Source organism: Gossypium hirsutum, chromosome D13 (genome assembly GCF_007990345.1).
Source record: "Gossypium hirsutum isolate 1008001.06 chromosome D13, Gossypium_hirsutum_v2.1, whole genome shotgun sequence".
In the NCBI taxonomy this organism is placed as follows: Eukaryota; Viridiplantae; Streptophyta; class Magnoliopsida; order Malvales; family Malvaceae; genus Gossypium; species Gossypium hirsutum.
Window position 1 is genome coordinate 36,915,916 of NC_053449.1, and position 11,642 is coordinate 36,927,557.

An 11,642-nucleotide genomic window follows, 5' to 3' on the forward strand; every position below is an offset into this window, starting at 1 on the left:
ATATAACACAATTCAATTTCATATTTAATATTTCAATTTTTACTTAATATTTTCCTAAATTCCAATTTAGTCCCTAAACCGAGACTAATTTTATTTCTTCACAATTAATCTTATATTTTCATACTAATTCCACTTTAAACTAAATTTAACTCCCTATTTTCACTTAAATTCCTAAGTTTCAAACTTTCACAATTTTGTCCCTATTACTCAAAATTTATAATTTATTCCTCAATTCAATCCTTTTTTCATTTCTAGTTTAAAAATCTATCAATTTAATCCCTAATACTAAAATTATTCAACATTAACAACACTTAAAAACTCAATAATTTCTAAAATTTCAGCATGGGTCAGGTAGTATTTAACACCAAGATTCCGAAGACATACAAATTACAAGAAAAATAGACTAAATTGACTAACCAATTGAACTTGGAAAATTGAAACCCCTAAGGCCGTGGCTTTCTTTCTTTTTTCTCTTTTTCTTATTTTGTTTTATTATAATTTTATAATATATATACTTAATTCTTAAGGTTTTATATTATAATATATATTTTTTAACTTAAATTTTATAATAATATTATACCTTATGCCGCCTCATTTAAAGGACAATGGCAAAATTGCTTTTTTAGTCCTTTAATTTTTTAATCTATAGTTCAACTTTTGCTCTATATGCAATTTAGTCCTTATACCTAATTATTCTTAATTCATGCAAATTCACTTAAACAAAACCTAATTAACTACACAACTGACTTTGTAAATTTTTTAATAAATATTTACGACTCTAATTTACGAAAACGGAGTTCCAAAAATGTATTTTCTCACACCCGCGACTATCGGGTTGTTACATAGTGCCTATTAGACTCAATGCCGGTGTTAATCAGGCTTAGTGCCTAGCAGGCTCAATGTCAATGTAGTAAATGATAATATCCCTTGGAAATTTAGTAATTGATATTACATGAGTTGATTTATCAGACTTACTAAGCTTCCTTATGCTTACTCGTTTAATTTGATTTTTGTAGGACTCTTAGAGTCGTAGCATCAATTGGATCAACTTGGAAGCTCACACACTATCATTTATATATTGGTAGTCATTTTGTGCTTGTTTTAAAATTGGTTAAAAGTTGGTTAGAAGAGTCTTGTGGTACTATGATATTTTGTGGTGGAACTAGATGTTATAAATGGTCATTTTGATGTTTGTATGATAGGCTTGATATTTTGTGTTTATGCATGTAAATATGATAAGTGATGCATATTTATATAATATTTGAAGTAGTTGAGATTTTGATTGTGTTTTTGTTTGGTTGTTTGATCATTTACATGCGGTACCAATGATGGTACATTGGTTAGTTGTTGGAATAGGTTGTAAATGTGTGATTTTACAATAATGTTTGATACAATGGTGGTGCTTGTGGTTAGATGAATTAGGATGTTGAAATGGCATGTTTAACTGTGTTTGAGTGATGCTTAAACCCCTTGAATTTATGCTCAAATGATTTGAATGGTTAGGTATGAAATGGTCTTGAAATGGCTTGATTTTAGGTAAGTTTTTGGGTTCACACGGCTTGGGACACGGGATATCACACGACCGTGTGACACACACGAACTGGCGAGACGACCGTGTATCATTTGAAATTTCTTAGAATTCCAGGTCAATGAGTTACACGGCCTAGCACAAGACCTGGCACATGGTCGTGTGTGGCAACTTAGAGAGTTACACGGTTTGGCACACGGCCGTGTGACCCTACTCAGTGAGTTACACGGGTGAGGACACGGGCTGAGACACGACCGCGTGTCCCTTAGTTCAAATGTTACACGGCCTGGGTTATGCCACACGGCCGTGTGACCCCTGTTTTCACAATTTTGCACATTTTTCTTAAAACTTTTGTTTTGTTTCAATTTAGTCCCGAAATGCTTCTAAGCTATTTTTTGGGCCTTGAGGGCTCGGTTTATGGACAAAATGCATATAAATGAATGGTTTATAATAAATTTGATTTACTTTATGTTATAATGTTAAATGATTTTTGTTTGATTAGTAATGCTTCGTAACCCTAATCCGACGATAGAGACAGGTTAGGGGTGTTAGATGAACCAGGTTAAAAAATCAGTTTAACCGATTTTTATAATTTTATATTTTTTTTATAATTTATTTGCTTTGAATCTGTTGAACCAGTTGTTCTAGGAACCAATTGGTCAGACTAGTTCAAAATCGGTTCAACTGTCAATTCAATCAGTTTTTTAGCTCAGTTTGATAACCTAGTCGATCTTCTAGTCCAACTAGTTCAGTCCAGTTTGGATAACATTGAATTTTAAAATTTTTTATATTTTTAAAATATTTTTTTGATTTTTTTATTTTTCATAATTTTTTATTTTAATAAACTATAATTTTTAGAATTTCTATTTTTTATTGTTCAAAACATATCATTTTGGTAAATAAAAATAAGATTATATTATTTGGGTGATAAATTATTATTTTAATATTGTTTTGGTAAAAAAACCCAAGTTCATATATCAAATTGAACAAAAAAAGTAGATACTAAATTGGACAAAAAAAGTTTATGTAAATTAGACAAAAAAAAAGTTTATGTACCAAAACAATTAGGAAACAGTGTCAAATTCAAGTACCAAATTGGACAAAAAAATGCTTAGTTATCAAATTAAGAAAAAAATTATCAAGTTCATGTCCCAAATTAATCAAAAAAAAACTTAGGTACTAAATTAAGAAAAAGTGTAAAGTTCAAATACCATATTGGATTTAAAAGAAAGGTTAGATACCAAATTAGTAAAAATGTCAACTTCTAGTACTCAGTGTTATATTAATCATTTTAAAAATGAAATAATAGTTTTTATAATAAATAATTGGGTAAACTACAAAAATTATCACTAAACTATTGCATTCGTTCTATTTTAATCATTGAATTGTTATTTTTTCCGATTTAATCTCCAAAAATTTCGAATAAAATATTTTGGTCACTCTCTTGTTAGTTGTCGTTAGATGAGTGACAGAAAGTTGACTTTTATTGGTATAATAATAAATTTAGCTCTTCAATGTTTATACATTCTATCAATTTGATCTTAAATATAAAACATTCAATAAATTTAACTTTCAATGTTTACATAATGTCATTTTAATTTGAATTGTAAAAAATTCAATAAATCTAAGTTTCAAAATTTATCGATTTAATTTTAATTCTAAAAAAATTATGTTCTTCAATAATAATAAAAAAATTTCCGATTGAGATTTATGTTCTCCATTTACAAAATTCAAAATTTTAAAAAAAAATTAAAATTTTCACAAAATTTTTAATAGAGAAGAAAAAAAAGACAAAAAAACAAAAAAAACTCCATTTCTTTCTTCTCTAGCTTTATCAATCCTCTTGTATTAGTACTTGAAAATACCCCAAGATGTGAGCACATGGAAAGATTGGATTTGTTTTTTTTATTATAACTGGATCATATACAAGTAATTGGAGTTGAGTAAAATTCGATACGATTTAAAAAAATTAATTTTGTTTTAAATTTCGAATTAGTTGAATTGAGTTATTTGAATTATTAGAGTCTACTCGAATAACTCGATTCTAGTTTCGAGTTGAATTTCACATTTCGAAAAACTTGAATAATTCGAATAACAGATTGGTGTAAATACTCTTTTGATCTCTACCAACTTTGAAAATAAGTAAATTGGTCTTTTTCTCAACAAAAATTACAAAAATAAAAATAAAAATAATTTTTAAAATTCAAAACATTGATAAAAATTTCAAAATTTAAAATTTTAAAAAATTCTAAATATTCTAAAAAATATATAAAAATTTTAAAATTTTAAAAATTTTCTAAAATAATAATTTTGGGACCTCATTAATGATTCAAATTTATTATCTTTTATTATAATTATTTTACTTTGAAATTTTTTTCAAATATATATGGTTTTAAATTTATGTGTTCTAACATGAAAATAGTTATACTATAACAATATTTTTATTTGACATGTTTAATTTTTTTTAATTTCACTCAATTTAACTCGACTCGAATTTAAATTCACTAAACTCGATTCGAAAAAATTCAAATTGAGTTAGAAAGATAAAATAGGACTCGTGAACCCAATTAATTTAAAATTTTTTCACTCGATTCGATAAAACACTCACCTCTACAAGCAATCACAGCAATCACAACTCATTGAAATATATATAATGAACAAAATAAAATGAAAATAATAATTTAGTGAGTTTACCTTAAATAATAAGTTCTTGTTTTCGGCTTTTCTTCCTTATCACCAAACGCGTGTGAGACGGAACTTTCACTTTCAGACAGATACAGGTAAGCAAGAAAAATATTACTTATGGAATTATTTTTATATTAGCAACATTTTTATTTTCTCAGAGGAAAATATTGACAAGGCACTACCATAAAATCCCACCAAATAATCCTCTTTGATTTACAAGAAAACTTTCTTGTAGTCTAGACAAGGTTCTCTTCTTCTAAGCTTATCTACCATTTCTGACTCTTCTAATTCTGCTTAAAACATACCATCTTTCTCTATAAAAACTTGCAAGCTTAGAGTTTGGGTACTTTTAACATCTGCAAAATTATACTTCTTATTTATTTTTAAGCTTATCTATCATTTCTTTTATCATTTATTGCTGTTAAATTATTGGAATTGTATCTGTTCTCTATTACTTCAGCTTGTACTTTTGCTTAACAATTTAGCTCTGCAATGTTTCTGCAGTAACTTGAGAAGAAATGGAAGACAAGGATTTAATTGCCAAAGATGTCACTCAAGTAAGCCAATGTTCATCATCATCATTCATCATCAATCTAATTACAGTAATTTATTTTTGTTTAATTTTTTTAAGAAAAAAACTATTGCTAAAGTTTGTTGGATTTGACATAAACAGTTGATCGGCAAAACGCCACTGGTATATCTGAACAAGGTTGTTGAGGGATGTGTTGCTCCGATTGCTGCTAAGTTGGAGGCAATGGAACCCTGCTCAAGTGTCAAGGATAGGTATTAAACTCATCCACCTCCCCGTTCAAAGTTCAATTGGATAATATGCTGAACAGATTGGATCATTATGGATGCTATCATGCTGTGTTCAGTTATGCGTAGACCTAGAATCTATAATATTTGATGAGATGCAAACTCTTCTTTACTTGCAGGATTGGGTATAGTATGATTGCGGATGCGGAGGAGAAGGGCATCATTAAACCGGGTAAGGTTGGTATTTGGATATTTCTCTCCTACACATTTATGGGATGGAATTTTCGAGTTAATGTTATGCATTGACTCCTGTACTCTCATATGCCTTCACAATGTTAGGCCTTATTTCTGGAAAGTGTTTTTAAGGTTGTCTTATCGAAATAGAGTGATTGCTTTATCACAGTGATCTTTCTATACTATTGTTACTATGCCCTACAGTTAAATTATGCCTTGTTGTCAACTTGAAAGGGCATTTTTGTTGGAGTCCTTAGGCCTTTTATGCTATGTTGGACACGGGCACTGCAAGAAAAAGCAAAGAGCTGGCTTCTATTTTTGTTCTGTCTAAATCTATATCCGGTTCTTATGTTATCATTATGTTGTAGTTTTGAGCAATTTAACAAGAAAAGCTTTCACTTAACATAATTTCCTTTCTTCCTATATGTTGAAGAGTGTCCTAATCGAGCCAACCAGTGGTAATACCGGGATAGGATTGGCATTCATGGCAGCTGCTAAGGGTTACAAACTCGTAATTACGATGCCTTCTTCAATGAGTTTAGAAAGGAGAATGGTCCTCTGAGCTTTTGGAGCTGAACTTGTTCTCACAGATCCAGCTCGCGGCATGAAAGGGGCTGTTCAGAAAGCTGAGGAAATTCATGCAAAGACACCAAATTCTTTCATTCTTCAGCAATTTGAAAACCCTGCCAACCCAAAGGTATCATTTTGAAACATTATCCATGCATATTTTGATTATCGGAATCTTGGAGGGTGCCATGATCTGATTCTTCTTTCCTGATTTAGATCCATTACAAGACAACCGGACCAGAGATATGGAAAGGCACAGGTGGGAGGGTAGATATACTTGTCTCAGGTATTGGGACTGGAGGTACAGTAACAGGAGCAGGGAAGTATCTCAAAGAGCAGGATCCCAACATTAAGGTTAGATTCTTTAATGCCTAATTAGATGGTGATGGGTGTGCTTTCACATTTGCTTATATTGCCTCTCACATAACTTTTTATCCAGCTCATTGGTGTGGAACCAATTGAAAGTGCAGTGCTTTCTGGTGGGAAACCCGGTAAGTTGTAACATAACAATGCTTCTTTTACACATTTTTCTTCATAATGCATATCTATCTATTTTTCGTGCTTGTGTTATTTTCTACATCTATAACATCTAACTGAACATATAGGAACTATGTATCGGTGTGAGTGTAGGTTTGCAGACGTGCATTTTTTTTTTCCAAGAATCTATGTATTCGCCCATAATAACCGGCATGCTAACATTGTCTTTAGTCTCTTAGATCTGGCCATCTGAAGCCAAAACTTGTTTCTTTTGTTCTTCATGTTAACATGACATTTTGTGACGATGTTTTACCTATTGATGAACTGCTGCATGTTTGATGTTCAAGGTCCACATAAGATACAAGGACTCGGTGCCGGATTCATTCCTGGTGTTTTAGATGTCAATTTACTTGATGAAGTTATTCAAGTGAGTCTTGGTTGTGTTTGTTTATTCCAAATGTGGGATATAAATGCTATTTCTGCAGAAGCCTAAAAAGATATGCATTTTTCCTATGCCACAATTCACTACCTGTTTTCTTACCGTCTAGGATCAATACTTATTCATTACCAGGTTTTCTATTTGACCTTATGTTACTCAAACTTTGGGTGTGAGTTTCGAATACAAGTATGTATTATCCCATAAGAGTATGTTTACTTTTGTTTCTAAGTTTTCCCATGTATTCAGAAAATCCTTTGTATATTCACATGACACTGTTACTTAAACAAAAATGAAGATTTGAAGTAACATATATTTCTCCTACTTGGATTTATATATATATTTAGATGATTATAGGGAAGGAAATATGGTTGTATTTGACATATATGAGCATGTGCCTTTTGTTCATTTGTAGTTTTTCCTCCATGCGCGTATTGTTAGGTTATTTGTTGTAATGATTGTTACCTGTATGACTGCAGATATCAAGTGAAGAAGCTGTCGAAACTGCAAAGCAACTTGCTTTGAAAGAAGGATTATTAGTAAGTTTCTTCGCTTTTAAGTGATATGATTTGATAAGGAAATAAACAGCTTTGTTGGTACTTGTTCACTGGTAAACTAGATTCAACTGCACTAGTTTCTGTTGGTGGACTCCTGTTTCATTAGTAATAATTGTTTGGAACACATATTACAGGTTGGTATATCATCTGGCGCTGCCGCTGCTGCTGCAGTTAAGATAGCTAAGAGGCCAGAAAATGCTGGGAAGCTCATTGTTGTAAGTCTTTTTTTTTTTTTTTGGTCTTTTACTCAATCATTGAGGAAATGCACGAGAGATAAATACTGTTATAGAAAAGGTTATGGTGACATTTCTATGTCGCCTACTCCGGCTGCACAATCCTGACATATAACACAAAATCTAATGACTTGACATGGTACTTTCTTGTTTTCTTGCACCCCAAAACTAGTTCTTAATCTTGTGATATCGATCCGAAACAGGTGGTCTTCCCTAGCTTTGGAGAGCGTTACCTCTCTTCGGTGCTGTTCGAGTCTGTGAAACGGGAAGCGGAAAATATGGTTTTCGAGCCTTGAAATGATCTAAATCTTAGCTTCAAGCATGTGAATTGTAGTGTGTTCTATGGAAAAGATAACCGTCAGGCAGCATGTCAGTCTTTCTGATATCATTGATTCTCAAAATTACTAGTCTAGGCTTTATATTGGATGGAATAAGGGCAAATGTTGTTCGAACAATGTTATTGAAGCCCCCCTTTTGTGAAATCAAACAGAAAATAAGTCAAGTTTCAATAAGATCCGTTGTCCATTTTTTAAAATTCGAGTTTCATAAAATTTGATGTTTCTCTGATATGGGATATCGCAACAGCATGAAATATCTCAGTATTCGTTAACTCAGTCCTACCACATTGAAATCAAAGTTAAAAAGCCTTAACAACCCTAAAATCTCATGGAAGAATCCATTAAAGCTTTGGCTAAAGCGGGGATTTTCCCCAAATCTTGAAGCAGCTTGTCAATTCCAATGGAAGCTTCGGTTATCTCCTTAGGTTCTCCATCCGTCGATTGAAAGATTCAAAATCCATTGAATTTCTACCGAAGGCTGTTTAAGAACGAGAATCTTCAACTGATAGGTATTACAACTACGAAACAATTTAATAACAAAAACTAAAATTAGTAGGGGCCGCGCGAACGCAGGCCCCCGCTGCCACAAATTATGACGTAGGCTCTCCTACTTTTAGGAGACCTTAGGCAAGTGCCCTTCCCAAGTGCAATGGAAGTCGCTTACCTAGAACATGGGCCTTACTGATCACCCATCGACCCCGCCCAGGTAAGTATGTTCGAACGTTGCTAGGTGCTTCTTATTTATAAACCCTAGCTTGTGTTCCTTTCTTATGTTCTTTCCATGTGGGATAAGTGCTCCGACATAAGTTAGCGCGGGTGACTCAGCAAACCTATATATGAAAAGAAGATCCAGACTCCCGAGCAATTATGCTATATGAACTTCCGTTTTCACGGACAACAAACTGGTTCTAAATCAGCCAATAAAACAGACACAAAGAGAAGATCAAACTATCCATATCTGTACAAGTTGAAGTTCCCATACAATTCTACTGGAGAAATTGAGCTCGTACCATATATCTCCAATATCCTTAAAATATTTCATTAAATTTAATGAGATACCATGAGTTTACAGCAAGTTTCTCCATGAGAGTGGTGTTGCAAATTAGCAGGATCTTCAACAGGTTAAACCAATCCATCTCATATCAACTAGTGCAATGGTAGGTGAAACTTACAAAAAAGAACATATAGTAACATATTGCAAAGAAAGAGATGTTGAAACTGTATAAAACTGAGGCCAACAACAAAATATAAAACTGTATAAGTTGCTTTGTGTGAAACTGTATGCCTGAAGACCGGGGTCATGTGATTGAGTACCACAAAGCGTTTTGAAGACCTTGGCTTACCTGCCATCAATAGTTTTACTAAACCTATACCCCTTAATCCACTTCAAACTAGAATCCCTGCAACACTAACCATCCACAGACGAACTGGTTAAATTTCATTAACACTTGTCTTAACAATCAGAGCATTCAGCCATGGGGTTTCGATGCATCCTGAAAAGTTCAGCGTAGAATAGTTCTGTTTCCCCAGGTACCCAATTTCATTTTATGTAGTAAATCAACAACCGAGATTCGTGATTTTGATTCTACCCATGGGCTGAAATATTTTTCGAAGGAGTACATTAACAAATTCGATTAGTGAGATTGACATTACACATGGGCTTGGAACATTTTCCAGAGGAGAATTAATGAAAGCAATAACAAGTTTTGATGATTTGTTTAGTTGTTGGAGGGGGCCGCGCGAACACGAGCCCCCAGCTGCCACAAATTATGACGTACACTCTCCATAAAAAGGAGATGTTAGGCTGATGCACCGCCTCAATGTGCAATGGAGGCCACCAACCTAGGCCATGGGCCTACTTGATCGCCCATAGACCCCGTCCAGGTATGTATGGATGCATCCGCACCTTTTCCTCTTTTTTAAACCACTAACCTCCACCTGCATCTTGCTTACCTCATCGATGTGGGATACTAGGAAATATGGCTTCTTAATTTTTAAATCCAAAAACTGCCAATAACTGGCTTTCTTTGGGAAGTTGGGGCCTGCAAAATGCACCAACCAATGACCAATTTGATTGGTAATCTAATTACATAAGGTTGTAATAATCTTTGTTGTGAAAATGAGTAATTTCTTTAGATTATTGGGTTATGATTTTGCCAAAAGAAGGGGTTTTTTTTTATATGTTTCACTTTCAGCTTCAAAATTTACTTATTTTAGAGTTAAGAGTTCTATTATTTATGTATTGAATAGTGGAAGTTGTAGTTCAATGAACTCTTTCTTCATGCCGTCCTGATGAACGGTTTAAGCAAGAATGTAGCAAATAGGTTTTCGCCTAATCAAAAGTTTAAACTCTATGATATTCGGATCCGTATTTGAATGTTTTAAATTCTCTCTTGAATTGTTTTATTTGTTAAACATGTACTCTTAAATATAAGTAATACGAGTATGAAGACGGACTCGGTATAGAGCTAGAATCACAAGTTTTGTGTTTAACTTTGAAGCATTCTCTTAAAATAATATTACTATGAACCGTTTCGGATATGGAATAAGTTTATGATAATCGTTAGTGAATTTGTATTATTATTTAAACAAAAAATATTTAATTTATTTTAAACAATAAAATAGATTTTCAACAAATAAAATATTCCAACCAAAAAAATTTTTAAATCTAGGAATTGCTTGAATAAAAACTAGTCTTTGCGGATAGAGTCGATGCCAAAGAAATTAAAAGTTCTAATGTCCATTTTGACCCCTTAAACTATACATATTCTCCTATTTTGGTATTTAACTTTTTTTTTTCTCATTTGTGTACTTAAATTATTCTCCATTATTCGAATTGACTTGCGGCATTAAAAAATAAATAAAGACCAACACGTGGTCCTATTAGAATGTGCCACTTCAATTTTATTTTATTTTTTAATATTATCCATATTATATTGATTAAAAAGTTAAAAGTAACATATATAATAATTCAAAAAAATTCAAAAAAACAAGTTTATTTAAAAATAAAATTTTATAAAATATATAAATATAAATTTTAAAAAATTCCTAATAATATATAAAAATTAAAAATATATACATTTTATAAACTTAAAATTTTCAAAAATATATATTCTATAAAATTAGTAATAAATTTGTATTTATTTCAAAATTTATAAATTCTAAAAATTCAAAACAATTAATAAAAATTCAAAAATAGAAAAAAGTTTAACTAAAGAAATACAAAATCTAGAAATTGAAAATTTGAAAAAGTTTAACTTTTAAAAAACTATAAAAAATAATATATATATTATAAAAATTTTAATAACTTTTTTAAAAAATTGAAAAAATAAGTTATATTTTTTAAAAAATTTATGATTTTTTTTAAATATTGAAAATTTAAAAGAAACACTTGACAACGATCAATCAAGATTAATCAATGATTTGTCAAAGTCAAAAGTATTTTTAAAATATTTATTTCTTAATATTCTTTTTCCTAATTTTGAATTTAAATTTAAATTTTTAATTTTAATACACCTAATGCCATGTGGCATATTTTGATTAGCTTATGTGCCACATGGCACATTCTGCTTGGCATCATATATCAACTGATTTTTTTAATCATTGTTACAAAAATTGAATTGAACCAAATAATGAAACGATAGTTTAAGTACGTGAGGAAAGAAAATTTACAGGCCAAAGTGAAAAAAACAAGTATAGTTAAGAAGCGAAAGTCAGCATTAAACCAACTTAAAAAGACGATTTAAAATCCTTAGGGGTTGTAATTAAGCATACGAGGTATTAAAATTTATCAATTTCTTGCTAATGGTAGTTGACAAAATAAAAAATAGT

General features: G+C 31.3%; 2 non-coding genes and 1 pseudogene across 2 annotated transcripts; 1 reads left to right on the plus strand and 2 right to left on the minus strand.

Annotated features, from left to right (window-relative positions):
* The first annotated feature begins 4,322 nt into the window (after positions 1–4,322).
* Positions 4,323–8,008, plus strand: LOC107918278 (cysteine synthase-like; annotated as a pseudogene).
* Positions 8,009–8,363: 355 nt separating this feature from the next.
* On the minus strand, positions 8,364–8,525 carry LOC121225917 (U1 spliceosomal RNA). Its single transcript, XR_005923819.1, has one exon. It is a non-coding gene; the product is annotated as a U1 spliceosomal RNA (small nuclear RNA).
* A 1,014-nt stretch (positions 8,526–9,539) lies between these two features.
* On the minus strand, positions 9,540–9,703 carry LOC121226039 (U1 spliceosomal RNA). The gene has a single exon (XR_005923937.1). It is a non-coding gene; the product is annotated as a U1 spliceosomal RNA (small nuclear RNA).
* Positions 9,704–11,642: the final 1,939 nt, after the last annotated feature.